Below are 6,694 nucleotides of genomic sequence, written 5' to 3' on the forward strand. Positions count from 1 at the left end.
TTTTGCAGAATAAAAAAAATAGGGAATATTTTCAGTTCCACTGACATTTTGGCTATGGTTATTAAGACTTGGACTTACAGCAGTAATTTAATTGCATTTGATTAAAGGACTGTGTTTATGTTTTAGGTAAGCTAATAGGTTCACAAAATACTGATGTGTTCAACTTGACCTTCTTAGTGATCCAAATCAATTACTCCAGCTACATTTCATTGCAGATATCTCATTAATGGTCTTACTGAAGTACACCTATTTTTTGAGCATAGACTTTGTTTTACTCACATGGCTCACAATTCCTCTCCTTAATGAATTTATTAAGAAAAAACGAACAAAAAACTCCTGCCCATATTTTAATAGTTTAGGAAAATCAAGATTTTGTTTCTTTTCTTTTTTTTTTTTAAAAAATGTGCCCTAGGCATGAAACCGCTCTGGCCACAACCCAGGCATCAAGCTAGGATGAACAAAGGGCTGCCAGTCTGCTCTGCCCCTGACTGACAGAAGAGCACCACCACCAATCAGGTGTCTCTTTGCTCATAGCCAGGGTTAAGATTTTGTTTCTTGTCACTGATGGGAGTCCCTTGTATGCAACATCACTTATTTCATCATCTATTTCACTGCGTCCCAGTGTTTCTGTTTCCCAATCCTTCTGTCTTTCGCAACCCTTCTGAACTTTGTTGGGTAAATGGTTGGCTATTCGAGGTGTGTTTGCCTACTTAGCTTTACTGTTCTCTTAACACACCTGTCTATCTATTATTTGGCTGCCACCTGAGTCCCCTTAAACATCTCAGAAGTTGAGTCCTGGTTCCAGAACTGAATAGCAACTAACAGCCATATTCTTGAGGGTTCCACCAATCTCCATTCAACCAGGAACTCTGTTCTTTCATTTTTTTTTTGAGTCTTATTTCATGTTTTTCTCCCACTATAACCAGGACCATGTAAGGTGGTCCTGTTTAGAGCAGGTGGGAGTGGTGGGTGAGCATCATCGAGTACTTCTGGTTTCAGGGTGGAGGAGACTGATGTTTGTGTGGTCCATTCATTCATTGGGATAATTGTTTACATACACGTTCAATTTCTTCACTCTTCTCTGCTCTAGATGGGTGAGACTAATAGTTGCATCTTAGATGGCTGCTCATAAGCTTTTAAGACCCCAGTCACTACTCACCAAAATCTTCTGCCAATTTTTAAAAGAATACACCTACTTCTCACTTACCAACTCTTTTTTAATAAGACATTTCACAGTGACATAAATAGTAAAAAAAACCCCAACCACCTACTGCCTATTTTGTCCATTAGCAATGACAGCAATGAGCACTAAGATGTGTGGGGAGAAAACTATCTGTGATAGTTAAGGGTATGTGTCAAGGTGGCCTGGTCACATTTTTCAATCATTTAACAATGATGTAATCTAAGTTTGCAGTTATATAATGATATCATCGTATTCCATGATGCCATATGTTATGATCATATTTCCTGTAACAACCTGGTATTTGGAAACGAAGTGTCTACAGAAGATGGGTAGGCCTGCTTAGACAAAGGACGAAGCTGCTCCCACTGGGCCATCCCCTCACGCCTTTGTAAGAGCGCAGCTGTTCTCTTTAAAAGTAACACACTGACCAAGTGCATGGAATATGTCAAACGACTCTCCTTTCATCACGAGTTTTCTGATCTGCAATGACATGCTACAAATCCAAAATGGAAGAATCATAAAAAAATTCATTTCCCCTAAGGTTACCCCCAGTTTTAAGCTAATTAAAAATTTCAGGGTGGGCATAATATACTTTAAAACTATCTGTTTATTTCTGTTTCTACTAATACATTTGTCTATTTCAGCTATTTCTTTTAAGTGGGATACATACAATATTTGTCCTTTTGTGTCAAAAGGCAGCTCAAGAAGATGAAGTTAAGTATTATAATGAAATGTGTAAAGAACTAGAGTTATAAAACCAAAATAAAAGAACATGCTTGGTATTTCTCAAGCTGAAGAGCTGAAGGAAAATGTCAAGTCCTGAGCAGCAATGCGGAAGCGTTCTCTGGGCAAAATAGAGCAGTTCTGGAGGCACGGCAAGTTACGAACTGAGCTGCTAACCAAAAGGTGGCTGGGTCTCACTGCCGAGACAAGGCATAGTTGAAAGACAAGGCAGTCTGCTTCTGTAAAGATTTATAGCCTCAGAAACTCATGGGACCTTGTAGAGTCAATAGGAGCCAAAATAGATTCAACAGCTGTGGAGTTGGGGGTTTTATGGGCAAAATATGAACAACACTGGAAGCATTAAAGTGATGGGAATGGCACATTGAAAGGCATGCAAGAATGTCAATTTAGATAAGATAGGTCGGTTAACAATTTGGAGGAGAAAACAATGGGACTGATGGTTCCAGGGAGACACGGGGGAGCGGGAGGTGGGGGAAAGGAAGAGGGATGTCAACCAGCCCAGGGAGAAGGGAACAAAAAGTGATCTAAAATTGATGGTGAAAGGGGCATGGGATGCCTGATAGGGCTTGATCAAGGACAATGAAGCCAAGAGAAATGAAGGCCGAACATGATAGTGGGGCAAGAGGAAAGTAAAAGGAAATGTAGGAAAGAACTGGGAGGCAAAGGACATTTATAGAGGTTGAAATACAGGCATGTACATATATAAATATGTGTATATATGTAAACATATATACATATAAAATATATTTATATAGGGAAATAAATATATGTACATATATTTATATGTTAAGTCTTAAGGTAGCAGACAGACATTTTACTCAAGTACTCCCTCAATGCAAGAACACTTTGTTCTAATAACCTGTCATTCTGTGATGTTCACCTTCCCGACAGGATCTCTGAAGACAAAATGGGTGCATAAGCAAATGTGGTGAAGAAAGCTGATGGTGTCTGGCTATCAAAAGATATAGCATCTGGGGCATTAAAGGCATAAAGAGGAACAAGCGGCCATCTAGCTGAGAAGCAACAAAATCCAAATGGTAGAAGCACACCAGCTTGTGTAATCATGAGGTGTTGATGGCATCAAGTATCAGGCATCAAAGACCCAGAACCAAAAATCATATCAATGTGAATGAAGGGGGTGTGTGGAGTGGAGACCCAAAGCCCATCTGTAGATAATTGGACATCCCCTTACAGAAGGGTGACAAGGAAGAGATGAGCCTGGCAGGGTGCATTATAGTACAGATGAAACATACAACTTTCTTCTAGTTATTTAATGCTCCCCTCCCCTAGTAACATGACCCCAATTTTACCTTACCAATCTGGCTAGAACAGAACATGTACACCGGTACAGATAAGAGCTTGAAAATAGGGAATCTAGAACAGATAACCTTTCAGGACTAATAATTAGAGTAGTCATACCAGGAGGGTAAGGGTAAGGTGGGTGGAAAAAGGGGGCACTGATCACAATGATCTATATATAACCCCTTCTCAGGGGGACAAACAACAGGAAAGTACATGAAGGGAGAGAGTGGCCATTGTAAGACGTGAATTAAAAAAATATATATCAAGGGTTCATGAGGGAGGGAGGGTGGGGGAGGGGGGAAATGAGCTGATACCAAGGGCTCAAGTGGAAAGAAAATGTATTGAAAATGATGACAACATATGTATAAATGTGCTTGACACAATGGATGGGTGGATGGATGGATGGATTGTGATAAGAGCTGTACGAACCCCCAATAAAATGATAAAAAAAAAGAGGAAAGTCACGCTAGAGTCTAAAGGAACAAAGGTAAACACTGTTATATACTCAATCCCCCAACAGTGATAATCTACATGGAGATGCTTAGATGGAAATGCAGGTTGAACAGGTGTGGTTTATGAGTTTATCTCAACTAGACACGCCTGGGTGAAGGTAGGAGTAGAGTCCAACCTATTAAACTGGTTGGGCTCCTGATGACACCTTCTTGGGGATGTGTTTTTTTTGGTATAAGAGAGAGATCCTGAACAGAGCTATCTCTTGTTTGCCCCTCTTCCTTCTGCTGGATCTGGATCCTGCTTTTGGTTCATGAAATTCCTTTGGGGAACTTTCACTGGACTGCAGACCTTGGATTTATTTATTTATTTATTTATTTATTTGGCTGACCCCAGAGTCATTTACCTTTGCATTTATCAGCTATTGGTCTTCCTGCTTCTTCATCCTGCTTCCTGTTCATTGTCTTGTTGTTGTTGGTCCTATCAACTCAGTTCCGATCCCTAGCAACAATGGAATGAAACACTGCCAGGCCCTGCACCATCCTTACAACTGCTTGCACACATGTGTCAAGCCATCTTGTTGAAGGTCTTCCTCATTTTCATGACCCTTCTGATTTCCCAAGTAAGTTGTCCCTCTCTAGGGACTGATCATCCCTGAGGATGTGACCAATGGACTGAGATGAAATTTCACCATCCTTGTGCTTGTACTTCTTCCAAGAGATTTTGTTTGTTTGTTTTTCTGGTAGTCCCGGGCTGTTCTTCATTAGCACCATAATTCAAGTGCATGCTTTCTTCAATCTTCCATATTCAATGTCCAACTTCCCCATGCAGATGAGATGAGGGAAAATACTTTGGTTTGGCTCAGGAGCACATTAGTCCTCAAAGTAGCGTCTTCGCTGTCCCACACTTTAATGAGCTCCTGTGCAACAGATTTGCCCAGTGCAATCAATATACTATTTGCTTTCTTGACTAATGCTTCTGTGGGTGTTGCTTGTAGAGCCACACAATAAAATGCTTGATAAATTCAATATTTTTTAAATTTATTATTTTGTTATCTGTTGGTCTGGTTGTGAGGATTTTTGCTTTCTTTATATTGAGTTTAAATCTATATTTGCAATCATATGCAAGCCAAATTTTGTTGAAGATAATTTCTAAAAGGCTACAACAATACAGTGACACAGACTACTAGAAATTCAGGCTGTATTCAGCAGAGGCAATGGGGTGAAGGATAATGTTGTTGATATCAGATGGATGTTGGCTGAAAGCAGAGAATAAAAAAAGAGATGTCTGTGTGTGTTTTATTGATTATACAAAAATAATGTACCCTGTGAATCATAACAGATTATGGATAACATTGTAAAGAATGGGAATACCAGACCATATTATTGTGCTTTTGTAGAACCTGGCTATAGATATAGAGGCAGTTGTTCAAACAGAGCAGGAGAATTCTGGGTGGTTTAAAATCGGGAAAAGTGTGTGTCGGGGTTGTATCCTTTCATCATACTTAAGCTGTATGCTGAACAAATAATCCAAGAAGCTGAATTGGTATCAGAATTTAGCATCAAGATTAGAGGAAGGATCATTAACTTTCTATGACACACCATGCTTGCTTAATGGGGATAAAAATTGAAGCAGTTATTGATGACAATTAATGCAAATTCATTGTGAATTGTATCTTAACATAAGAAAACAAAATCCACACAACTGAATCAAAAAACAATATCATGAAACGGTGAAGAGATTTTTGCAATTTAATCTTACTTGGACACACCATTAAAGCACTTGCCAAGACATCAAATGACATATTTTGTTGGGCAAATCTGCTTCATGTTACCTCCTTAAAGTGGTAAGAAGCAAGGCTGTCATGTGAAGATCCAGGTGTGTCTGACCCAGGTCACGGTATTTGCAATCATCCTCTATGCTTGCAAAAGCTGAACAACGAATAAGGAAGAGTGAGAATAAATTGATGACTTTGAATTATGGTTAAGATGAATCCGATTAAATCTAGTATGAACTGTCAGAGGATCAAGTAAATGTGTCTTTGAAGAAGGGTCTGTGACATGGCTTTATTCACATGCTTTGAACAAATCACAGAAGAAACAAGTCCCTGCAAAAGTATATCGCGACTGCTAAAGTAGAGAGTGAATGAAAAAGAGGAGGACCCTTAATGAGATCGATGGACACCTGGGCTGCAACAAGGGGCTCTACCATCACAGTAACTGTGAAGCTGGAGCAGGTCCTACTGTTGTGCATAGGAATTATATGTGCTAGAATCAATTGGACAGCACCAAACATCAATGGATAGTCATGTTGTTTCTTACAGTTTCTGATTTACTTATTTGTATTTCATTGCAATGATCCTCAATTCATTTACGTTCAACATCTCTTCTCATTCTGTTTTCTTGACATTGGGTCTTGGAGTGTTGTGTTCAGCTGATGATTATCGAGTTGATCTTATAAAGCTTTGGGGATTTTCTTCTGTAGAGTTTGTATCTCTTCTAGCCTAAGGTTAGTGACATTTTTTTTCAAATGATCTTTTCTGCTGTCCTCTTCCTATGATCCTTTCTGGTTTGCAATGTATTTTTGTGTGTGTGCATGTACATGTGCATGCCATGTTTTATTTTGTTCTCAGTTGGATATTTGTGCAGCCCTGTCTCCAAATTTCATTTGGTAATCAGTTTTGACTCTGTGAGAGTATTTTTTTCTTCACCAATCTACTGTTGATGGCTTCCTATTGTGTACTCTTTTGTGATGAAGGTCTGTGAGGAGACAAGTTGAAAAGAGAGTTCAGCTGAATTCTCTGGAGTTTTTGTTAGGTACTTGGGTCTTATTCTTACTTGGTTAAATACACCACACCAGTCTGGTGAAACAAATTGCAGGGCGTGTCCCCTTCCTCTTTGCGGACATTCTTTGCGGGCATTGGAGCCGCTCGATTCCATATGACATAGAGAGCCCTGGAGTCTTTGCCGTCGTTAGAGGGATTTCGCTTCTCAGAGGTCACTTCACAAGCTTTAT

General features: G+C 39.5%; 1 non-coding gene across 1 annotated transcript; it reads right to left on the minus strand.

Annotated features, from left to right (window-relative positions):
* Positions 1-399: 399 nt before the first annotated feature.
* LOC142457651 (small nucleolar RNA SNORA48) lies at positions 400-543 on the minus strand. The gene has a single exon (XR_012786350.1). It is a non-coding gene; the product is annotated as a small nucleolar RNA SNORA48 (small nucleolar RNA).
* Positions 544-6,694: the final 6,151 nt, after the last annotated feature.

This window comes from Tenrec ecaudatus, chromosome 9, assembly GCF_050624435.1.
Source record: "Tenrec ecaudatus isolate mTenEca1 chromosome 9, mTenEca1.hap1, whole genome shotgun sequence".
Lineage (NCBI taxonomy): Eukaryota > Metazoa > Chordata > Mammalia > Afrosoricida > Tenrecidae > Tenrec > Tenrec ecaudatus.